The sequence below is a fragment of the Ambystoma mexicanum genome, chromosome 10 (genome assembly GCF_040938575.1).
Source record: "Ambystoma mexicanum isolate Mex_15411 chromosome 10, UKY_AmexF1_1, whole genome shotgun sequence".
Classification (NCBI taxonomy): Eukaryota; Metazoa; Chordata; class Amphibia; order Caudata; family Ambystomatidae; genus Ambystoma; species Ambystoma mexicanum.
Window position 1 is genome coordinate 1298964979 of NC_090932.1, and position 26647 is coordinate 1298991625.

At 42.4% G+C, this 26647-nt stretch overlaps 1 protein-coding gene across 2 annotated transcripts in view; it reads right to left on the minus strand.

The window, feature by feature from the left end:
- CASTOR1 (cytosolic arginine sensor for mTORC1 subunit 1) overlaps positions 1 to 26647 on the minus strand; it is a 407094-nt gene that overhangs the window by 332440 nt on the left and 48007 nt on the right. The window lies entirely within an intron of this gene.

The window sequence follows — 26647 nt, forward strand, 5'->3', positions numbered from 1 at the left end:
CAGGTATTAGTTGCCTTGCGTCTCACAGTAAGCCTTCCACTGAATCTTCAATACACCGAAAACCCTGCTGTCTTAGTGCCCCTTGAAGCATTATGCAGAAACCAAGGAAGGCCTCTTTTGTTCAGGCCCCATTACAGGTTGGTACAGAGTAGAGGCAGGGTTGGACAACAGAGGGTGGAAACTTAAGTTTACAGGAGGTTCTTTGGCAGGGGAAGTAGACCTCAATTACATGAGGAACGTGACAAGGGAGGTGAGCTGGGGGGAAATCAGGAATTTGAAGGATATCCTGTTTTTTTGGGGGAGTGGGGAGAGGGGGGGGGGTTTAGTACTGATCATACCCTTACACAAGTTTAATCACATATGACAGTCATAACATCGCAATACAAAAGATACTTCTCTGAATAAAATCCTCTCATTCATCCTAATACAACAATTAATTATGCAACACATCAGACATCAGATCATTTCATATTAACACAATGAATTTCTGATTCCTTCAAAAATAAACAAAATCTAAGCAATCAAAATATTAAAAAGAAACAAACAAGAGACACTCAATTTAATTCATGTGTCTGTTCCACAAATTTGTTGTAAAATATAATTTCCTTGTTTTACAACCAGTTTAAAATTCGGTAAAAATAACCATTAAAAAAATCTTGCCAAAGCAGGATTCCAAGATGGACGTCACACCTTGGGGATGTGCGTGCGGGTGCTCAGTCGTCTGCAGCTCGAATTAGGGCAGCTAACCCCCCTAATGACAACATCAAATTGTGCGTCAACTAGAAAAGACCCTAGGCAATCTAGAACTGCAGCGTTCGATTAGCTAAACTGCTCTGGTGTGACAAGTGCGTCGCGGGAAGGCTAGCCATTTGTAAGGGTGCAGTCTGCAGGATTGCGTACCAACCCGCGAAGGTGCTGCCAAAGGCTTTCCCAAACTGTGGGGCTCCATAGAACAGCAATAGGACACCATAGCAGGGGCCTAGTGCTGGTAGATCAGCAAGGCGTCGCCCACCCGCCACGATCAGGCGATTTAAATAGAAGCAAATGGCCCAGGCTTCAAGCACAGACCTTTGCCCCCCTGCGATCCCTCCTAGTATCCTGTGCATCATATGCCGAGGGGCAGAAAGAAGATTACTCAGACGGGGAGTGCCCAGGCTCCTCAAACTACAACAAATCCACTACAAAAGACTGGGCAGTGGGCCAGGTGACACCCTTATCCGGAAACACACCAGCAGCTAACCCCGTTGAAGAGTCTAGCAGCCCCAATCCGGAAATGGCTGCCTTTAAGAAGGACTTTATAAATAGTTTTCAGGAATTCCAGGATTCTGGCTTCATTTCAGGTGCAGTTCACTTCCTTGCCTAATTTCCATAGTAAGTCACTATCCGATTTCAGCAACATTTCTTCCCTGGGGGAGCGTGTAGACACCAAAGAGCAGGCAATCCAGGAATTAACACAGGAGCGCAAACAGTCTGATATCGCCTTAGAGGAGCTCGCCAGGCTTACACAAAACCTTGAAATACAGCAAGATCCTGGAACAGAGAGCAGAGGATGCAGAAGGAGAGGCCCAGAGGAAGAATATCCGGATTGTTGGGCTGCCGAAAGGAGAAGAGGGCAACGACCCCACAAACTACAACGAGAACCTGTTGCTACAAACCACATGGGAGCCAGCCGCCCAAGGCCAGGGTCATCACCCCGACCATCCTGGAGTGCTTGCTGGGCTGTTACAGGATTACCCTTGGGGGAGGGAACGGGACTTTGCCGGGGCTCCATGGAGCTGCCGCTGTGCTTGGGACGGTACACACAGCCACAGTACACCCACATGGCAAACGGATGTCCAGCGCCGGGGACATCACCTCCAACCGTCCTGGAGCTCTGGCTGGGATTGCGTGGCTGGGATTGCGTTACAGTGTTTCCCTTCTGGGAGGTATTGGCACACTGCCGGAACTCCCTGGTGGGGAAAACGCTGTAACACACGCCAGCAAACACTCAAGGATGGTTGAAGGCGATGTCCCCGGCCATGGGCATCTGTTTCCCATGTGGGTGTATCGTCCCCACACACAGTGGCAGCACCAGGGAGCCGCCGGCAGGGTCCCCTTCCCCATCAACGGGGAAATTCTGTAATGCAGGCTAGCCAGTGCTCCAGGATGGGCGGGGGAGATGTCCCTGGCCTTGGGCAGCTGTCTCCAATGTGGGTTGACCATCCACAAGTGCAGCATCAGTCCCAGAGAGCCCCGGCAGGGTCCCCAACCTTTCCCGGAGGGAGAATCTGCAACGCAGGCCAGCCAGAGCTCCAGGATAGTCAGGGGTATGGTCTGTCTCCCATATGGGGCGACCATCCCCAAGTGCAGCAGCTGCCCCAGGGAGCCCTGGCAGGGTCCCCATCCCTTCCCCCGAGGGATATTCTGTAACGCAGCCGAACCAGAGCTCCAGGATTTGTCAAGGGGGGGGTGGGGAGGGGGATGTCCCTGGCCTTGGGTGGCTGTCTCCCATGTGGGCCGACCGTCCCAAAGTCCAGCGGCAGTTCCAGCAGGGTCCCCATTCTTCCCCGGAGGGAAAGGCTGTAACGCAGGTCAGCCACAGCTCCAGGCTGGGCTTGGGGATGGCCCACATGGGAGACAGCCGCCCAAAGCCAGGGACATCATCCCCACCCATCTTGGAGCGCTGGCTGGGCTACATCACAGAATGCCCTCCTGGTGGGGTGAGGGGGACCCTGCCTGGGGCTCCCTGGCGCTGCCGCTGTGCTTGGGGATGGTACACCCACATGGGAAATGGATGCCCACGGCCGGGGACATCACCTCCAACCATCCTGGAGTTCTTGCTGGGCTGTGTTACAGCTTTTCCCCACCAGGGAGTCCCGGAAATGTGCCAATACCTCCCCGAAGGGAACAGCTGTAACGCAGCCAGAACTCCACGACAGTTGGAGGTGATGGCCATGGCCTTGGAAATCCATTTACCATGCGGTTGTACCGTCCCCAAGCACAGCGGCTGCTCCAGTCCAGGGAGCCCCGGCAGGGTCCCCTTCCCTCTGCCGAGGGAAATTCTGTATCACAGCCCAGCCAGCACTCCAGGATGGGTGGGGGTGATGTACCTGGCCAGCTGTCTCCCATGTGGTTTGACCATACCCAAGCCCAGCAGCGGTTACAGGGAGCCCCAGCAGGGTCCCTGTCCTTTCCCGGAGGGAGAAGCTGTAACGCAGCCCAGCCAGAGCTCCAGGCTGGGCTTGGGGATGGTCGACCCACATGGGTGACTGGTGCCCAAGGCCTGGGACATCAACCCCGACCATCCTTCAGCTCTGGCTGGGTTGCGTTACACCTTCTCCCTCTGGGAAAAGATGAGGAGCCTGCCGAGAATCACTGAAACCACAGCTGGACTTGTGGACGGTCAACCCACATGAGGAACAGCCACCCAAGGCCAGGGACATCACCCCCGACCATCCTGGAGCTCTGGCTAGGCAACATTACAGAATTTCCCTCTGGGAACGGATGGGGACCCTGCGGGGGCTCACTGGGACTGCCGTTGGACTTGTGGACGGTCACTTTTTTTTTCCACCCAGGTAGGTGCAACCACACGTGAGGTACTGTTTTCATCCGGACACCTGTGGGAATGTGGGAAGATGGGACATCTGTTGTTGGTGCCGTGTTTGGGTGAGTTGGCAGGGGGACATGTCTGAAAATGTTTTTATCCACCAGATTTCGGACTTTGCCAGGGATTGTGGGTCATACATTCTGGGGCGATTCACGCAAATCAGCCCTCTGGATTCCCACGCGTGTCTTTTCGGAAATGCATGGGTTCCCCGTTTTCCTTGGTGGCTGCGACACCCCAGGCCCATATCTGAAGGTTGTTCACAACTGAAAAATCTGCTCTGCCGAAAGACTTGGCGTTACCAGTGGTTTAACCTTTTCATTTTGCGCCCAGGTATGTGCAGCCACACATGTGAGGTACCGTTTTTGTCGGGACACCTGTGGGAACGCGGGAACGTAGGACATTTGTTGTTTTCGCTTGCTTTTCATAACGTTTTCATACATTTGCTGCGGCACTTTGTCACACAACCCTTTCATGTCCCAAATGTGACCTACATTTAGTCGCTGCTTTAAGCACTATACACTTTTGTGACCTGCACAAATCACCTACCCTTCTAAAGGTGCCTGTGCTCTTTCAACTAACGTATACTTGCCCTTCCTCACCACATTTGTTTTCCTTATTTACACATGCCAAGTACGTCTGTTTAGGCCGTAAGCCTAAAAATCTTGTGTACCATGGCTCAGTTTTTGGCTTGTGCTATTCATTGTTTTGTGAAACATTACAAAACATTTGTGATTTCCTAACTGGAAGAGTCGGGGGAATGTAGCAGAGAATTGTTTTTCTCAAAATTCACAGAAGCATTGCATTACCGGTCCAACCATGTCCACCACATACGTTTTGATCCGTCACTTTTCCAATGTTTCCCCAAACTATGGACATTTTCCCTACCTAGTTGTTGCATGACCTGCACAAGTCACCCCTTCCTAAACTTGGAATTCTGTCTACTTTTCAGAAATGTATGCCTTTCTGTCTTCCCATTCAGCTTTCTTACCCTCCTCTTCCATTCCGTCCACGCATGTCCCATTGGAAAAAAAGGGCAAAATCGCCTACCTCTCACAAAACGGATGGTAACCACATAAATATGTTGTTTGGTTTCCACTCAACCTGTTCTTGAAAGCCTAGAAAATAGTGAATTCAGCAGAGCAAACCATTTGTTCCTAGCTCTTTCAAGGAAAAAACCACTGGCTTCTTTGTGCATAATTTTATTGGACTGTGTATCCTGTTGGAAGACTCCCCTGGAGTCTATTGTTTATTTCCATCATTTCCTGGAGGAGGAGCCTGCCTTACAAAAACACTTGCCACAAGCAGAGCGTGGCGGTGTGTTTGGAAGTAGTGGAGTTCTTGACCCTGCCCCCCACTCTGGGCAGCAACTCGAAATCCTCCCTGGGTGACAGGGAAGAATAACGGAGATAAGATTGTATAAAGTACCCGTGACTTTCTCTCCCTCCCTGCCCTGGCCTCGGTGCTGTGTAATAGCGACTAATCCCCGATTCATCAGAGTGATTTCGAGCAGGGGTAACTACTGGGCCCAACATACCTCTTTCATCCTATTTTCCTGTTTGATTGCACCTTAGCTGCCCTTCGAAAACACAGCTTGTCTAATCAATGGCCCAGTGCCGTTGAGTCTTTGCAGCATTGTAGATTGACCATGTATGGCCGGCGGACTACACAGCCACCCTTAGGTTAACGATCTAAGTATCTGATTGAGCTCAATTACACCCGCTGCTACGAGTGACTGGGTACCTAACTCCTGACAGAGTGAATGCGGGCGTCTAGCCTTTGAGGTGCGGGGCACGCTAGCGCTGGGGCGACTGTGGGCATCATCGGCCTTTGAGCCCCATCGCTGGAGGTGTGCTTCCACTCGGAAGACAGTACTTATTCAAACACGTAGCTTGAAAAGCCTAACATTACCAAAGTGCTGCAACCACAAACGGTCCGCTTACTAAGCAATTATTTACAGCTTTGCGTGAGTGTATTGTACGTAATCAAGCTTTCAGTCTCTTGACAAGCGAGCAGGGAATAATAGGGTCCTATGCAAGGGAGGTGAATTGGCAAATAAAGAGGAATACTGTACCTCCGGTCAAAAATACTAAATCCCAAATCGGCAAAGGAAAACAGAATATATTCACACAGTCTGACTCTCCAATAAAAAACAATTGAATACCAAGAAAGCACAAGACTTATTGAAAAAGCACAAACAAGCAAAGGTTGAGAGACAAGAACCATCTGATAATCAAAACCACAAATAATGATAATGATACTGATGACAGAAGAGAGAATCCCTTCTACTGTGACCGTGAAAGAGACAAATGTGCCACCACAACCAATTCCAACAACAATGCTAGACCTCCAGAATTCTCTTATAGCTGCATCTACTCATGCCCTAGCACCATTCTTAAAATGATGGAAAATCACGCAAATGCAATGAAAGATCAAGCAACATTACTCGCTTTAATCCACACCAAACAAATTACCCTAGAGGCACATGCATAAACCGTATACAGGTGAGACTGGATACCGAAGCAGAGACATCCGCACAATGGCAAATAAGGCTTTTTGATATTGCTAGAGCAGATCGGAATGACAAGACCGACATGACAGCAGCTCTAATAAATATGATCAAATATCTAGGAATAGATCATGCAAGAAATGGTGCTAAAGTACAAGAAAAGGAAAGGGTACCCCGAAAAACAAACCGCAGAGGAAAGAGTCGCGACAATGATAAGCGAGTCAAATGAAGAAAAGATCCAAACAGTTAAAGTAGCAAAAAATGAGCAAGATAGCAATAAACGGGGAGTTAAAAGCTTGATTGAAGCTAAACAACCAACCGTCTCCACATTTGAAGGTCCTCAAACGATGGTGAAAACTTGAAAAGTTAAAACATGTAAAACCTGGGCAAAAAGAAACCACCCAGGCCAAAAATAGCATGAAGGGATCTCGTGCTTTTCTAAGAAATATAAAGCCGCCTCTGCAAACTCTGGGACACACACAAAGTGCAAGTAAAAACAAAGGTCGAACTGCAGAATTTACAGAGGACCAGAAAGAATGAGAAATCACAAGAGGAATCAAGAGTGGTCCTAACAGAAGAAGAAATCAAGAAGCAAAATATAACCATGAGTTTATCAACTTACACAAACGAAGGAGAAGGAAGACGTTGTGATAACGCTAGACGATGAGTACATTGTCACTGATGAAGTTTGTTAATTGACGCGGTTGATGACCTGAACGAATATTCGAAATGTGAGGATACTATATTAACCTGTGATGGCATCTCAGACACAGAATTAGCAATCTATGGAATCACCACCAAAAGTTTTTAAAAAAGAGATCACATAAACAAGAATTAACCCCTCTCCCCCCCCCCCCCGAGAAAGAGAAAGATATCAATTACCGATTTGTGTCGATCCGAGAGGATCTTACTCGGACAAGATCATTAATATTAAGTCCATCTGGAAGAAACATGATGACATTGTTCTGAATAGAATAAACATACTACGTCTACTACACGATTCCCAATTTACACTATCAAAACAGAAGACATTAGAACAAGCAAATTTCTTCACGAACATACAACTGATCATGTAGCAATACATCTAAACTCCCGAAAAACTAATTACCATGATAGAAGCAACAAAGGACCTCCCTGGCTTGGGATTTGAGATTACATATAATGAATCATTAAAAAAGGGAATTGGAAGAGAAAAACAACAAATAAAACATATCCCCCAAAATAAGAAAGCACAACTTGAAGATGGGATCTTGGAGGCACCTTGGAAACTATGCTCGTGGAATTCATGGGGCTCAATACATTTATTCGAGGGCGCAAATCTGAACTTAAAAACTGGAGACATAATATGCCGACAAGAAACGTGGATCATTCAGCAGCTGACATGTGATGGATTCACGGTACACAGGAATCCGGGAAGAACTCAAGCAAAAGGTTGTCCATCTTCAGGGCTTCTAACAATGATCAAAGCAAGTGTGAACCTTCACGTGATAAAGTAAAGTCAATTAACTTGAACCCATTCAAACAAATAACCATACTGGAAATGACATCCCATACACCTGCAAATGCAAGAAAAAAAGAAACAAAGTCAGATTCCAAGGACCCTATGTATATCCAATATCTACTGGAATCCTATTGCCATTAATGATGAAGTATTCATTGACACGATCTTCACGAAAATAGATGAACTACAGAGTGAATACCCGAATATGTAAACAGTTATTTGTGGTGATTTTAATATTCATTTAGTCACAAGTTCTGGTATAGAAATTACGCAGAATAAACTCTCAAAGAAAAACCAATTGTGGTACAATGAATGTTCCATGAGAGAGACATAGGCCTTGTGAAACTGAAAAATCTAGGTCAGAATCTAAGCAAAGCTCAATTGAATTGCAATTCTATAAAGACAAGTGAATGTTCACTTCAAGAAAACCTTGAAACTGAAACAAATCACAATGAACACTCTCCTACACAACTAATAGACAAATCATGTTTACCTTGTGATTAAATCAAAGGAGAAACTCCTGGAAAACTTCACGAAGCAAAGCCAATAAATGGTAAAATTAAACCATCAGAACGAACACCTGTCCCACATTACCACCAACATCAGAAACAAATAAAGATGTTTCTCAAGAAAGAACGGGATTCATCGATGATCACAAGAAAACTCAGCTTATAGTAAACATGGAATCCCAGGAAACAGAAAATGCTCCGACTCCTTTGGCCACCCTGAGATTACGAGCAGAACTTGCCAAACCAAGACGGCAACAGAAATTCATTACTTAACACATCGAGAATATGTCTATGCCTTCTATATTACAACCAGAGATCAAGAGAATGCGAGATTATCTCTCGACATAACAGAGATAGAATCTCTCATGTCGCACCACAAAAAAAGAAGCCAAATATTTGGACAAGCTCCACCAAATCTGACAACCTATTATACAAAAGAGTTGAATTCCACGCCATTGCAGAAGGAACTAAAGCCTATGGAGGAGACATCCCAGAAAAACCAACATGGAAAAAAAGGAAATGCAGCAGGATACTTGGACTACATCTTTTTAACGCAGTCCCTTGGACTAGACCTAGAAGCAATGATGATTATTGATAGCACCACAAGTGATCACAATATCCTAACAATGACCTGGAAAGGAAGCCAGAATCGTCCTCATACAAAGTCACCTTTTACTCTGGAGCTAAATCATTGTCTATGTATAACAGAGGACCAGATCCAACAGCTTCCGGCAACCTTCCAAAAATTAGACATGCCAGAAAAGATCAAGATTGATTATGAATGGCTCTTTCGTCCACAGGGTCTAGAGCAAAACAAAGATCAAACCGATTGTCCCATTCTCATGACTACAATCAAAAAATGGTAAATAGGAAAAGGAATCTCAGATCCGAATGGCGCAGAAGCTCAATCTTGAGGAAAGAAAGAAGTCAAAAAGCACAAACAAGACTATAGAAATTGGCAAAAAGGTTCCCAGGCTATGCGAATACAAAAAGACGCTGAAACAATGGTTGCAGCCCTAAACCAACGAAACACCAGAGCGTTATGGAACCTACTAACCAACAATGCTCAGAAGAGGGGGCTACTAACAGCGGATGTAACAGAGGCAGCCTGGAGTGATAATTTCACAAAGATCTATGATTAAAAACAAAAAACCACGAGACACAACTGGAAGTAGACAAACCTGAGATCGACACATGGGAATTTGAATGGTTTTATGAAGAAATTCGGATAATCACACAGCTAAACACCTCACGGGCCCCCAGCCCAGATGGATTGAGTAATAAGATACTCAAAAGAAATCCAGAAGTCTGGTCAAAACTTTGTAAATACCTGTTTCACATCATTGTAACACAAGTTCCCAACACCTGGAAAACGGCAATACTAATTCCGATTTTTTCCGAAGGTCTAGCTACAACAGACGCATTTAAAAAGTGTGAAGTCTACCAAATATCTGGGAGTATGGATTGACCAGAGTATCAACGGAAACGTATGGAGAGATCATCGGATGACAAAAATAGATTCCCTTGCACAGCAAGGTATTGGCTTGCATAGGAAATACAGTACATTTTAATTTAAGCCGTTGATTATGTTCCATCATCAGAAAGTAACAGCGATTGTGACATACAGAAGTGAAGCCCTCCTGAATCTATCATGGCAGGTTTGGGACATGCTAGAGGGAAGATTCTGGGAAAAAGCTTTAACCTTACCAAACTCCTTTCCAGTGCAACGCATACGATTCGAGTTAGTTTTTCTATAAAGAAAAACTGTGGTAAACAAGGACATTTGGTCGAGTCCGTAATAGGCGAACCGACACAATGCCATCAACAACGTAATCCTTAACACATGGAAGGAAGCGTGCAAACAATCAATGATAAACACGGGTATCACTGAAGAAATGTTGATTTGCACATCCTGTGAAGCCAAAAGAAAAATTCAGCGAAAAGACTGGATAGAAACTACTGACAAAAAAGCTAAATACCAACTCTCGCTCAATTGCACACTTGACTGCAGAGCACAAAATCAACTACCAAAATATCTAGAACTCTCTCCCTGCCAAAGGACGAGAGAGATCTTTCTTCGGCTGAATACAAGTTCTAACAAAAACGAGACAAATCTCAATGGCGTTGAATACGTGCCAATTTTGTAAGTATGACAGCCAACCAGAAACAGCCTACTACATTTTTATGGAATGTATGGCCTTGGAAAAAGAAAGAAAAAAACTGCGGCCATCTTCCCATCAGAAAATTGTACAAAAGATTGAGAAGAACTATGAGAAACCATACTTGTTGGCAGTCTGAAAAAGCAACTATCGAGCAATCTGAAACAGTCTGAAAAAGCAACTATCGACCAATCTGAACGATTTAAGGGACAAAACTCAGATTGCTTGTCCAACACACTATGAACTGTACTCGTGCAAAGGAATAAGTATTGAGCTATCCGGATGTTATATGAAAAACCCTTCATTGTTGGTTATTTTAATTGATGCAACTATGAAAATTATGTAAATGGAAGAAAATAAATGTATAAACTAAAAACATTTTTAAAAAACTATTGGCATTTTCTGAAGAAAAAAAAAACTTTCTTGCTTTTTGGTTATTTTTTCTCACCCCCCTAGAGCAAACTATGACCGCCTACATGTGGGAAGAAAAGGGACCAAATTTGGCCGAGACATCGCATGTAACAAAAAAGTTACAAGGGAATGAATGGCGGCATACCGAAATCACCTTGGCAGGAGGGGTGGTACCCCTTGGAAGTTAAGGGGTTAAATACACTCCTACGCCATTCATTCATCTGTTCCACAGATTTGATGTAAAACTGCTGAAATTGAATGGACAAAAGGACTCAAACGTTGTCCTAATTGTTGAAACAAAGTCTCTGTACAATTGGCTTTGCAGAGTCTATAAGATCTTAACTTGTGGGGGAATAGTAAATCTTGGACCATTAACCTCCAAAGTCGGAAGACAATTCAATTGGAATCTCATGTACCAAGCTCTAAATAATTGTGAGGGAAATGTCATTAAGTATAATTTGATTTCAGGCGGCATAAGACTACAGAGAGACCTAATGCTGTATAATTTCAATCCAAGTAGATCATCACTGTCGACAATTTTGTCCCAACTTCCCATTTTCTTTTTCATGGCCCATTTTGAGTCATTGCAATCAAGATAAATTTCTTACATAAAACTCCCACACAACATTTACTAAAATTACGGAGGTACAAATTGAAATTCGCTCGCCTAAAATAAGACTTTCATATTCATAACTTTCCTTCCTCTAGAGTGCAATACATTCATTAATATGTTGGGACCACCACAATTGCACTCACAGCTCTAGCCTTATAACACTAATTGGGACCGATTTAGACAGACCAAGGACTTCTTAACATACACATACTTCTAGAATGTCAAAGTACGATCCGTTAGTGAAGTGAACTAATTTAGTTACATATAGTACCATAGTTGAGACTTTCCCTCAATAGAATTCTATTAACAGGAGCGAAGAAAAGGCTCATAGCCTTATCCTTCATTCTACGTTTTTGTATCTTAAGAGAATTTTTAGTTGGAGAAAAAAAATCCCAGATAACAATGATTAAACCTCCTTAATAATTAATTAACCAAGAACATTGCTTCCTCTGACTCTTGCTGCTTATAGTCATTATCAAAGATTTCACTGAATTAAAGACCAGTTTGTTATCACTTAGGAGGCAACACCGTTGAGCCAGCATTGTAATCCTGCTGGTGTGAAATCAAATAGAAGATGATCATCAGCATATGGTATGCAGTGTACTTTCTGACCTTTATGTTTAGGAGGAAAACCACAGCATCTAAGAGGTTCTTTGCATAGATTAGCTGTGCAATGGTGCAGTTGGATTCCTTTCCCTGCTTTTATTGTGTGTGAAAGCTCTCCCTCCACACTTCGTCTTACTCAAACCTCATTGTAAGAATAAAATAATTGTAGCATGTGCAGCAAGCCTGCATCGATCCCCCCACCTAGTCAGCATCCCCCACAATCGTATTTATTATAATTATTAGGCACTACATGCCCATGGGCATCAGAGCACAAAATAACAAAAAAACGAGAAAGAGATACCGAGGGAGGATATCGGGAACACAATGGGAGGCAGTCAGAATTAATCTGCAGAACTAAAGAGAAAGGTTTTAATAATCCTCTTAAACACTGTCAGTGTCGGAGATGATCTGACTAAAGATGACAAGGCGTTCCACCCCTGCGGTGCATGGAATTCAAAGCTTGTGTCACTGAATTTTCTCAGGCTGAGCCGGGGTTGATTCAAAAGAAGATTTTCAGTGGAGCGCAACACCCGTCCTAGTGGTCTTATCAAGAGCCTTTTAATGAGGTATTGAGGGGCAACCAAATTCTAACTTTTATAGGTGAGAGACAAAATCTTGGGCTTGATTATTTGCTTAACTGGCAGCCAATGTAATTCTTTCCTAAATTTAGTGATGGGGTCACGCCTGGAAAGTCTAGAAACAGCCCCAACAGCTCCGTTCTGAGTAGTTTGTAGGCGGTGGAGATTTGCCTGTGATGTACCAGTAAGTAAACTGTTGCAATAGTCTAATCAAGAGTTGACCAATGCAGTGGCAAGCAACGATCTATTCTTTATGGAGTCGTAAGGCCTAATCTGATGGAGTAGTTTAATCGCGTATCCACATGATGATTGAATTTGTGAAACATGTGGTTTTATAGATATATGGGCATCACAAATGACACCCAATGTTTTTACTGTCCTGCTCACAGGAATCAGAGTACCAGAAGTCAGAAACTGAGCATACTTAGTGCTAAGTTTCTTTAGACGTGGACCAGAGGGCATAATGAGAAGCTCGGTCTTCTCATTATTAAGGGCCAATGAATGGAGTGCGATCCAGGTCTGAATATTAGTATGGACTCCATTCACTGCCATAGCATCAGAGTAGCTTCCAGTCAGCTCAAATAAGGCCAGTGTCTCATCTGCATAATTTGCATATTGGACACCCAGTCCATCCAGAAGATCAAGTAATGGCTTGATATTGAACAAAGGGGACAGACAGGAACCCTGTGCTACTCCACATGTCAGGAAAATAGGGGGTGCTTGAGCAATTTCAGCGGCTATTCTAGAGGTTGTACGGGCCAAACATAATGCAATCCATCGAGAGGCTTTTTCTGAGCAATTGGCAATATTTTCAACCTCTCACGTAGCAAGTTATGATTAATAAGATCAAACCCTGCAGAGAGATCCAACAGCGTAAGAAATGCTGGATGGCCCTTCTCGGTAACCCCTAGAATGTTGGATTTAAGATCCAGGAGAGCCGCCTCTGTTCCGTGTTGGGTTCTAAAGCCAGACTGGTGAGGGTTGAGAATTTTATTTTCTTCAGTGAACTTCTGTAGTTGCAAGTACGCCACTCTGTCAATGAGTTTCAGCAAATAAGGCACATTAGTGATCGCTCTATTGTTCTTGGTTCCTGCTGGGTCAGGAGTATTCTTTTTTTAAGAGAGGAGTTACCCAGACATCCTTCATGGCGGCGGGCACTATGCCTTTCTCAAATGATGCATTAATCATCTTAGTGATCCAGGGGATGAAGATGTCTAAAGAGCCTTTCAGGATATCAGCAGTACATGAATCACCAAGGTATGATGTAGACTTGAGAAGAACCTCAGTTTCTGATCAGCTATAGAAGTCACATTTTGGGAGTGTCACCGAGTATTCCAATATTTTAAGATTTAAACTATCTGGGCCTTTGTTAGTTACAAGGCCAGCCAGTTGATTAACAATAGTCAGCTAAACTGATGACTGATGGTTTTATTTAAAAATTCCTCTTGTATAGACCAACAACACACAGACTATTTAGTGACTGGGAAAAATGGGGATGTGTGGCTCTCAAATTCTTTAAGAATTTTAAATAGTTAATTGGAGCAAGATTTAGCATTTTCAATACGTAGGTTGTACGTTTTCCTTTTCGCTTCAATGATGGTATGTTTATAGGCAAGCACAGATTTTTTTAGTATTTCTCCAAGGTGAGAGGGCCGGGGTTCTTCCGCCATTCTCGTTCCAGCGCCCTTTTCATTTTCCTTGCTTTTAGGACATTATCATTAAACCATGATTTATTGATAGTTTCCATTTTTACTTTCTTTATCTTTTCGGGGGCAAGGGTATCAATAGTAGGCTTGATGGCCGATGAGAGCTGAGAAACTACATCTGGAGTTTTCTTAAATGAAACTATATTGCCCAACTTGGTAAACAGTGAGGTGGAGAAAGCAGCAGGTGAGATCTCTTAATGTTCCTACATACGAGCTCTGTCCTTATGTTACTGATCTATCAACAGTGTCAAAGTCTAAGGACAGATCCAGGCTTGCTACATACAACGTTCTCCCTGTTGCACCACTTGCTTGCGCAATACAGGAGGAGAATTCTAAACCACTAATCACCGTACCGGTTCCTTTCCTGCACGCTGTTTGCAGAGAGCTTAATCTCTCTATACTTTCCGCCCACTTCATAACTTCTTTTAAAACTAAATTGGCCAGTATCTGATCAGGAGTCGATGAGAGATAGGTTGATAACTAGTGGGCAACTCCCTTTTCTATTTTTTGTAAATAGGGACAATTACTTGCTTCCAAGATGCAGGGATAGTAAAACACCTAACTTTTTGGGTGAACAGATTAAACACGTCAAACCATATTTCAATATTGCTTTTAAGTAAACAGACTGACATACCATCTGGTCCACAGGATTGAGAATTCTTCGACGTTTGAATGACCAACTTAATATCATCCCTGTTAAACTTTTATTTCCCAAAACCTGGTCGACTCCATTAATACCTAATACCTAAACACATGGAACAGTGTTTCACCAGCTCTCCTTCTGCAACACACAACAACTGCAGTTTCAATTGACTCTGATCCCTTGTATTCAATTTCCACCAGATAGCTAGAGACATCTCTAATAAAAGATCCCGAGTCCCTTTTATGCAAGCCTGAATTTTATAATTCTTTAACCAATTTTTGTGATTCTGTCTGAGAATATGTATTTTTTCTTTCTTATCTTTTCAGTGAATACTAGATTTGTTTAACCTTCCTAATATTGGTGCTCATCTTTTGTTTCTGGGTATTGTGAGAAACCTGAAAGTGTCTCACCCGCTAGTCCCCGGGGATCTGTCATTCAAGTGGCCAGGGCACAGCCATAGCTATTGGAACCAGTTCCTGGGGTGGACCATTGCGGGAGGATCACCTGGATGAGGGGTCTTCGGGGAGTGGAAGTGGGACACCGAAGGGCGAGCCACAGTATCCCCTTCCCGTAACACCTTTTCCCCATGCTACCAGGTAGGATACCTAGAAGCTCAAGGCCCCTTTCCATCACTTTCTCATGACAGTTCAATGTGAGCAAAAACAGACTAACAGACATGTCCCAACACAAGGGTCAGGCACCATCAGGCAATCACTGATAATTACACACACCTCACTGCCATTATCCTTCCCCACATGGACAAAAGGCGGAGCACGAATGCACACTCTGAGCAAGGCAAACACAAGAGGAAGCAGCAGTTCCGAGATGACAGCTTAATACGAGAAGAAAGATGGCGAGACCAGAAAGGGTTTCAAGTAGGGAATTGCCCTTGGCTTTTTCCGCGGAAGAAAACCTTAATTACACACGCACACGAAGATAAGAAACCTAAGACCCGGAATTAAAGCTGAAGAAAGGTGCATTGTGTGTCAAAAGTAGCTGGGGCTTTCCCGGATCGATGGACGAGTGATTGCCGCCGTGGTACTGTCCTTGGCTCCAACAACAAAGCAGCTCCAGTAAAGTCAGCACAGCCGATGAGTCAGGGAGACTGATAGCAGACCGGTCTGCTTAGAACCAAGGTTGCAAGTGGCAACATTGTTTGAAGAAATTTGCAAAGAACAGAGTTTAAGGCGTATGTGAGGAGCAACGTGAACATAATTGAATATCCCAAGAGTGAGTGAACTTTTTAAACTAAAGTGGATACCATCCCGAGAGTGGTCAGGCGCTCATTCAAAAGGTCTCGGTTAGGTATCCAACTGAGAGTGTAAAATTGTAAACTGGGAAATCGAAGTAGTCCTGCAAGGGATCAAGCCAAACTATGTGCACATTCCAAAGTCTTTGATGGCGAATACGAACTGTAATTGTGAAAAGGGGATCAAAGCCCGGATCCAGGGTGAAGAGCGACTCACCTGAATGGCGTATTTATGAAAGGAACTTTTCGGTTGTTTGATACATTAGGCCCTCTGGATCAAGAGACTTGGTCACAGAAGGCCCTGATGCTTGGAATGGAACTGTGTCCTCGTGCCGAAGAAGCCCAAGAGTGTTCTATGCTCGTGTGAACCGCCTTGTCCCAACGTGGGGAAGGGAGGCCAACCACCTGAACATCCCGACTTATCATTCAGTAAACACTTTTTTCATGAACACTCCAGCATACTATTTGTAAATTAGCTGTAAGGATTGGCAATAGAATATTTAGTATAGGTAATTTTTATTTTGACGAGACTCCTCTAGGACTGCATCATTATTATTAGATCGTCGTAGCTTGCTCACATCTTAGATGTAGGTTTGGATAGGCATTTCTCACACCCTTGATAAGGTTCAATAAGCACGCTTGAACTGTTGTCACTTGTGTCCGTCTTACTTGGACACCATGCCTTCCTTACAGTATTCACCATTTTATCGAATGGTTTCCCTTTGTCCCCAGTCAACATCTGCTGCGTCCATTTAGCCTCAGTCCTAACCCGTCCTTTAAGCATAGTAAGTATTAGTGAACTCGTTGGGTCAACAATAAAAATAATTTCCTTTGTCATTTCAATTCTGCCACCATTTGACCTAATCTTTGTTCACTCTAACACAATTATTTACCAAACTGGACTAACCTATTACCTGCAGAGTTAATCACAAGATTGGTACATGCAGACTTTACATCATGCTATCTTATACCATGGCGTGATCACTGGACCTCGTTTTTATTGTTTGCAAGTCGCATATATTCTTACGATCGACATTTGCAAGAAAAATGTTGCTGAAGAGGAAGAAATATCAAAACAGGTTGGTTAAAGACCCGATTCTATACTAAAATTTTATTGATCTATTTATTTGTAATGGCCGGTAACTCGCGTGTATCGGGCGCAGAAACAAGGACACGAAAGACAGAACGTATATGTGACGGGACAATATACGTTAAGTTGGCTAAACTCCCATCTGGCCACGTACTCAAGTCCATCCGTTCTTCAACTTCACACCCTTCGCTTCTATCATCCAACTCATCAAACAACAATTAAATATTAGAACATGTGCAGTTAAAACGTGCAGCCTCCGGCTATTCACATGCACAGGATTGAAATGGATGATTGTCACAAGAGTTCTGATTACTGTTATACCACAAAAGTCGAAAAACACCAGTTGCCAACAATGCATCAGACACAGTCTTAATCTTTTTAATCACTCTACCTTGGAGGTCCTATGGTCTACCCTTTTTCCCCCCTTTTGGGCCATTTTGGCATCAAGGATAAAACTGTCTAAAGTTGGCACAACATTCAACCAGGTCTCTTGGATGAACAACAGAAAATATTCAATAAATCCATTTCTCATATCAGCATTCAAAAACCTGTTATACCCTTGAGAGTTCCACCACAGCAAATTAACTTTGTTTTCCAAACCCTGGTTGATTCCCAACTGAGGTTGCGAGTGTGGAAGTCAACAAGGCCCAACTCGATGGCATTTCAAACACAACCTGCCTGCAGCCCTGACCATCAATTGTACAATTCATATTCTTTTACTCTTTCAAAGACCAGTTGCATAATAGTAGTTGACAAGGCCGCAGGCCTTCAGATAAGGTGCGTACCAGGCCTTTTTACGCATGAAAATCCTGTAAATACGCCAGCTTTATTATTTTCCTGTGTACATTTACACACAAGTTTAGAGCAGAGGGCAGTGCAAAGGTCAGGTTACTTGACAGAAACCAGAACGCTTCTTTTGATTTTTATCTACATGGAGGTAATTGCAAGCCATGTATAAACGCCTCTGAAACAGAATGCATTTATCTAAAGCCTTTCAAAAATAGAAACGGCACACTGTGACAAAAGGAATGGTTTCTTTCCATTCCGCTTCTGCTGTGTTGCTTGCTGCAAACGGAAGCACTGTGCATATTTATTTTCCTAGCATTTTAATATTGTAAAATTAATAAAATGGAAAACTCGTAATTGAGAATTATTTTGTAACAAATTATGCTTTTTCCAGTGAAAGCAAACCAGTATTGCACAATTGTATTTTTCCGAGTTCCTGAGCTGTGTACATAATCATGCAGAGGTAGATCATTTTTACACTTATAATTTAATTTACACTCCAACTATAAAAACAGTGTGTAAACGACTATGCACGGTCTAGTTTACATCCATTCAACCTTGCAGCCAATGGGGTACATTTCTATAAATGGTCAGTGGCAGCAGAGTCTTTGTTCAAGGGTGGGTTTTGTCATTACACCAATCACAGGTATTCAAACCTCCCAAACCTTCAAGACTGCACAATTAAAACATACAAAACCTGACTCTCCAGGAAGTGGAAGCGCTGTTAAAAGAAAAAAGAAATGAAAGTTACATTTGTAATTGAAATAGAAACTCAGCAAAACACGTCCCTGTGATAATCCAGATGGGTATTTAACTGTATGTAGCGCTTCATACATGGTTCGTCCAACATCTAGGCACTGATTATTATACCTCAGTCGATACTCAGTTAACCGACTTCTGAAGGATGTTGGCCAATAAGATAGCCCAGCCAGTTGAGCACTTGTTGCTGCAATCTGTGTGTGATCTGTAGGTTGCAGGTTCGAATCCTGGCAAGGCCAACTCAGCCTTTCTTAGTCGATAAAGGATTACCGACTTCTGTTTGGTGATAAATATGTTCTATGGACAGCGCTTTGCCGAAAGCGATATAATGCGCTTAATACCCAGAGGTTTCCAAGCACGGACCTGGGGATCAAACCTGTGTTTCTCTGTGTCGTCTTGCTTCCAAGGAGAGCATGTTGCCCTATGTTGCGCTATCCTCCCGAGAGAATAAATATAGAATTTAGCATGGAATCATTGCCTCTATGCACTGTTTGTTGTATCATAACATTGCCATATCATTGGGTTGTAATAGCTCCAGGAAACAAGGACTTTCATTAACCATCAAAATACAATTCTGCTATCGAACCTCACAACACACAATATAATTCATGCTTGCTTTACTATGGAATTGGCTAGGTTTTTGTGTTTTCAACATTTAATACAGGAGAGATCAACCTTACAGAAAGAATGAAAGGTGCATTCTTTCACAATGCAGAAAGCTGCTGCATGGTTATGATTTCCATACATTTTTTGCACACGTCGGCTGTAGGTCACATACATTTTACGCTCTTGCAAAGGAGAAAAGTAATTTTTACTCTCTTGAAATCACATTTACTCTCAAAGTTTAAAAATAGGGAGTAAAATACTCCGACCTAAAAAATCTCATCTGAAGCACTGCTTGCCACTACTATTTAGAGTAGCCAATTGCACAATAGTTGTCTCAATGCTGCGCTCTTTACAGATCTTTAACCAGAATGTAAAACTAGAGTTTAACAATAGGAGGCAGGTCTAATTGTTCACACCACTTTATATATTCAGTCATAACTTTGCCTAAAAAAAAAACATTTTTGTGCAGTTATCAATTGTTTTAAAGGCTACTATAAACTGTACTGCAATGGTGTCATTTTCCAAGGTTGACAATTTTTCAAAACACATCAGACTCTTCATAGTAATATCGGCAATGGTGCTGTTGAAGTCAATCTCCAATAACATGTATTCCACTGACACCAAGTTTTCGCAACAGTTTCGCTTCGAACTTTTGTATTTCATTTACTAGGCTGTGACCCCAGACCTCCACACCATATAGAAGTATGGATTTAAACCTAGTACTATAGAACAGCTGGATAGTTTTTACTGAAAAACCTATGCTTTTTCCAATGAAACAACGCATCATATTTACAATTATTACGCATTTGCGTTTTACTTCTACCCAATGGAGCTCCCAATTCAACCTTGAATCAACATGTACTCCAAGATATTTATATGTGTCTACTTGCTATAGCAATTCCCCATCAAGTATCCAGCTACATTTTTTCTGATACGCACGTTTTTTTTGCAAAAACCATGACTTTACTTTTACCTATATTTACTTTGAGGTTGTTGGCTTTAGCGAATACACTTCGAGCATTCAAGGGGGTCTGAAGGCCATGGGGAGTATGAGCGAGCAGAAGGAGATCATCCGCATAGGTTAGCCAATTAAGCGAAAAGGTTCCTATTTTTACTGGATCGGATTGAGAGTTCACAATATCATGCAGTAAATCTGCCAAATAAAGATTAAAAACAGTGGCTGCAATCACACATCCTTGCTTAACACCCTGGCGTGCCGGGAAAGATTCCCAGTTCCATCCAAGTGTACCTTCGCTGTGGTATCAGAACATAAAGCAAGGACCATAGTTAACAAGCCAGGTGGAATATTGCACTTAACTAATTTATTCCACAAGATGCTCTTTTGGACAGTAGCGAACGCAGCGCTAAAATCAATGTAGGCGGCATACACATCAAGGTTGCACCGCTTCCATGAATATTCTACTACTGATGCTAGTATAATGATATTTTGCTTTTGCTCTAAAAACCAATTTGATTTGTGGGCAATATTTTTGACACTTTTATCCACTTATTTAGCTCAACTAGTAATAACCTTGCAAAAGATTTCACTGGGATACCTAGCATAGCTAAAAGTCAATAATTCTCTGCTTTGTTACATGCGCCTTTCTGATAAAGCGGAAGGATATTGCTCATCTTCCAGGTCATAGGGATTTTGTCACTTAAACCAATTTCCTTAAAAAGAATTACTAACGCTTTGGCCCATCTCTGGTGATACTTTTAGCAAGGTGTTGCAAACCCCATCAGGGCCTGCATCAGAGGAGTTATTAAGTTAGTAATGATTTTACAGATGTCTTCTATCGTAGCCCTACATACCCATGACAGTCTGCACCTTACTTGTATTATCTTTCATTCCCAAGGTGGCTGCTACATATATTTCCCAGTCTGCTTTTCCAACACAATTAATAGGAAGATCTCCATTTGTTGTCACACGAATCACACGCCAAATTTCAGTCGTATTTTATTGTATGGCTAGCCAAGCAATTATTTTCCAATGGTCAATTTGACAGGAGTTCTTGTAGGCCTTTAACCATGCACGATACACTGATTTAGCTAGCGTTATGTTTGTAATGGCCTGAGGATTAGTATATAAACCTAAGGCAGGATACATAGATTCTGCAATTCTAGTACGCATGATTTTTTTTGCTTCAGCTAGGTTTTTGTCAAAATGGTTCATTTTATAGGTCACAATGTTAGAAAGTTCATAAGGTGTTTTGTATTGCCTTTTATTTCTACAGCCTTCATTGATTTGGAGCAGAATCTCAGAATGTTTCCATAATCCCTGCTTTATCTTTGGGTGTAGACTCATTGACCTTTGTTATAAACTCAGTCAAAAGTCTTTGTTCTATGTTATTGCCTTTTATCACGTTTCCCTCATTCCACTGAATACAATTCATGGGTCCATTAAGAAAAATGTTCCCATTTAAAATCGATGACCATTTTAGAGTCCTGGGCAAGAGAAGACTTGACACAGGCACATAGAGGTAGGTGATCACTCTCCCCACGAGAGACAATACCCATGTCCTCTATCAAGGCCAACCCAGTCCAGTTGCCAAGGATATAATCTATCGTGGTCGCATTTTTTCCTGCTACTCGGGTGTACGCTTTATTGATGTCACTGGGACCGTTCCCATTTAACATGGATATTCTGTGTTCTTCAAATAGCTTTATCTAGATTTTACCTTGTCGGTTTGTATGTTTTCCATTTACTGGTGCAGAGTAGTTTTCTATCAGGTCATCAGGATTATGCAATGTGATGTTAGCATTAAAATCTTCCATCAACCATAAGGGTAATCTCGCAGATTATCTTTTAAGCAAATTTCCTACTACTTTGGACTTTGCTTTTGATTCTAAACAATTGGGTGGATCATATACGTAATCACCAATATCTTGCATTTTTCATAGGTAAGGAATGCTGCCTGAATGTACAGTGTACTCTTTTATTCCTTCTAATTTCCAATGATTTTTAACAGACAATAGCAAACCACCTTTAGGGCGACCACTTGGCACTTTTGTAGCAGGCTGATGAATAGTTAGACGATCATAAATTCGATTTCTCCATCAGCCATGTCTCCAGAAGGGCTATTAACGAGAATATGTCCATATTATCAGCTAGGCCCTCATCACCAAAAATGTGTTTATAGCCTCTTGTGTTCCAAGAGAATCCATTTTCAACATCGGGACTACAAGGTAAAATGACTTTTATAGGCGGAAGGCAACCATTGCTAGCATCAATGTACTCCATCTACACCTTTCACATCTAATACTGGCATTTGGATGGGCACTAGGACGGAGACAGGGGGCATAGTACTACTCGCGTTCTGTATGTGTGAATTTATATCCCCAGTTGGTACTTTACTATTCTTACTTAAATTCCGATCTGTGGATTTGAGATCTTTTTTGGACACTGGTAGTAATGCTCAGGGTTTGTTTTGAGGCATCATTGTCACTTCGGCAATATATCCAAGTCTAAACAAGTCATCCTCAAAACCTAGCACAAAATCATGTGTTGATGCAGCACTAAACCAGATATTTGTAATATATTCCTTTGTATTCTCTATCTAATCGACAATTCTAATATCGTCTGAGCATATACCACGAAGTAGGAACACTTGTGTGGAATATACGCAGCACAGCCTCCCTGTTCAACAGGGGCATTTCGTTGTTATATTTGACTGTCTAAATTCAGTTTTATTAGTTCAGGATTAGATTTACATATCGGAACAGTTTAAGTCCCCACAATTCATCTAAGTTAGTCTGAGTGTGAGATCGAGGGAGCTGTACCAGTAATGCAAGGTTTGAAACTGCACGTCTCTTCAGACAGAGTCAGCACTGTTCACTACTCCCATATTTTTGTGTGTCTGCTATAGCTTTAATATTATTCACATTTGGTTCAGTGGCAATACTCTTATAGCCACCGTCTTAGGCTGTCAATTATCAGAGGGTGATTAGGAGTTCGAGGAGCAGGTTCAGGTTCTGTTTCCAGAATCGGGGCTAGTTTGACCTCAAAATAGCGACAGTTCTTTTTGCTAGCTCCATATGTCAGGTGTCATGTGTGTTGCCTTTTTGGGTACATAAAAGCTTGTGTTACAACCCTGGGTTTGACCTTTTTTCCATTTTTCAATATAGTTTTACCACCCTTTTTTTGTAATTCAGGATTTTGCTATCTTTTGCGGGGTCATGATGATATCTAATGATTTTTCAACATCCTCAGAGGATTTTTGGGTGTCTTTGTCAGTGACTGTGCCTACTTCTCTAACTGTTTTATGAGCATGGTTAATACTTTTTAACAGCAACACAGATTGGACATCTATTTTCTTTTCAAGACTCACACTTTGCAACTAGCATTTTTAACAGATTATCTAATGCCCAAAACATGTCATTTGATGTCATGCTACTCACACTGTCTTCTTGCAAATCAGCTAAGGTCTTATCATCTGTCCCTTAAATATTTTTGGTATACCATTATCTCCGGTCCCACATTTCGATATTGCAGCAGTTTGGCATCATAAGACTAGGGGACCATGCACGGAACCGCAAGGTTCTTTGGCACGCATTATTAAGGGCACCCGCCCGGAAGCAATTCACAAGCCTTCCCTGTCGAAACAGACCACAATATATGGGGGATAAGAACATGAGGGTGGGGCCGCTTGTAAACAGTAAAGAGAGATGCTGAAAAATAACTGAGTAGAGAGCACACCACAAAGTGCTGTTTTTATAGCCCTGGTGAAAGTGGTCCAATAGGAGAACACCACTGAAACCGGTAGGCTTTTTTGTGACCTGGAAAAACGAGTGACTAACCAGGAACCTGGTGACAGGTCGCACATTATTCCTCTCACAAACCATACACTCTACACCACGAATGGAGCCCAAAAACTTCCAAGACTTTTCACAGTGTACGAGAACATACCAAGAGACCGTGGTCTATTTTTTTTTTTTAAAACTGCATTTTCCAGAGAAAACAGATTTTTTGGCAATTTTTTCCTGGCCAAAAAACTATTTTAAGTTCTGCTTTCCATAGAAATTGAATAACATTTGAAAATATTTCAACTTGTAAAGCAGTTGACACGCATTGGAAGGAGGGCAAGATAGACAGAACACATACATCTGGGAAACTTGTAAATAATCACGAATTGATTTACTTGATATCGAAATGTGGGACTATGATGAATAGGGGAATATTCGGGTGCAAGACCCCTGCTGGTTCATGTGTGTTTATACCATTATCTCCTACATACTTTTGGTTCTACATCTACACCAAGTGATGATGAAGGAGGGGCAAGCAGGTTACCTTCCTCAAAAAACATAGCAAGTCCAGCATTCATTAAACATGGCGTCAATGTAATCTCTTTCTCATCGCCATGTATTCAACATCCAACACATCCATTTCCATATCAATGCTCATAGATGCACTTAATTCTATTAAGTCGTTTAACATAGGTATGTTATGTACAAGTATGTCAGTACCACTCAGATCACGTTTTCCAACCAGTTTTTTCCTCTTTCACATTAAACCTAGTACGTGGCATCTCTTTCACATGTTCGTCAGCTTTGTATTAATTTATTGATTCTACTTGCATGTCATCATGACAATATGTTCTACATCTTTCAGTTGATCTTGTCAAAGGGCGTGTTATTACTACATCCAAAAGTTTTGATCCCAAGCAACTAAGTGATTTGCTGAGTTTGTTAGCAAGTTCTTCTGCTGTTGGGTCCATACTAGCAGTTTTAGGAAAATGTGATGTTAACTTTTTGTTATTAGTAGCCATATCATTTTTGGAGTACATACTGTACGGCCTCTCCGTACTGCTAACGGAATATTCTGCGGTACTACCTCCGTGGTAGTAAGATTTTACGTTTAAACTTGTAACACAATTTGGTTTTACTACAGTCGTATTGGATGTTTTGAATTATAATAATGTTAACAACCAATGTGTCTACCAGTTTCTCCAATTTCCGACAACTAAGCGTCTTTCCATTGTTCCATGATGTAAGACTTGTGATCAGACACCAAGACAGTAGGTTTAACCACCCCCCCCCCCCCATCAACAAGACGTGAAATGCTCCAATCACACTCCCGGAAGCATGTGTCAACTGCAACACTTCTCGCTAGAGGAATTCTTTTTGCTGCCCGCCCCTTCAGTGAATGATGGCGTGTGCACTGCTCTGCACGCTGCGGCGGTTATATCTTAAAGCTATTATCCATCTCAATGAGGGAAAATAAATACACTTACTCTTGCGGCACCGTGCCGCATATATCAATTCCGGTCAATACTCAAAAAAGAATCTACTGCATTCAACGCATTTACATTTCAAAAGTACAGACTATCGCCGCGCCGCGTCAAGCAGCCAGCGTAACAGTGACTTTAAAAGCAACTTTGCGGGAAGCACACGTGCAGAAGAGCGCACCCAGCCCTATTGAAGTGTTCTGGAATAGGGGGCGCAGACAGCTTAAAATAAATAAAAGTGTATATTTAGACTCTAATTGTCAAAATTGCCTCTAAATTACTTAGCAAAGGTCCATCAAGTCCTTGAAGTCTTTAGCTGCATACCAATAGTATTTTCTCAATAGGTCCATTGGGTCTGGACCACAGCGTAACAGCGACTTTAGAAGCGACTTTTCCTTATAATAAAAACAAAGTAGAGGAACTACCAAACAGGGTTGAGTTTCTTAGAAAAGGAATCTAAAATGTATGTTAAAACCCAATACAATTATCCCTACGTTCAATACGCTCATTTTATGTTTGCATGTACATTGCATATACGTCAAAAATAGAGAACCAGATGCCAGATACTTATATTGGATATTGATAAATCAAGTTCCCCCTCCAATAGCATTTCGGCCTCTCGCCTACCGTTGCTGCCTAGCACTACCTCTGTGCATCTCAATGTATGTTGCTCTGCCTCTCACTATTAAGGGTTGCTCCATTTGTTGCGCTGCCTCTACATCGTATTACTGCCATTTCTCTCCTCTGTTTTGCAGTCACACTTGCTGTAAATACCCTCTCCCGTGAACCCCACTCATGACAGTCAATCCCTCGTACGTGCGTGTGTGTGTGTGTTCTGCTTGCGTCCAGTACTAGCTGTCCCCCTCCTGCTGTAGCTCCTCCGTCTCTTTCCCTCTGTTCTTGTGGTACCTCTCGTCTATTACGTTCACTGTCATCTCTGCCCCACTTTCATACCTTTGTTGACATGTACATCGTTTTATGTTCTGGAAATACCTTCCTCTGGCTGTAGCCATAGCAAATGTAAATCCTGAAAAAGATGAACATTCATATTTGACATGAAAGAAAATAGTTCAGCTTGAAAACTGAGCCGCTTTTGTGGATTGGGCTAAATACAG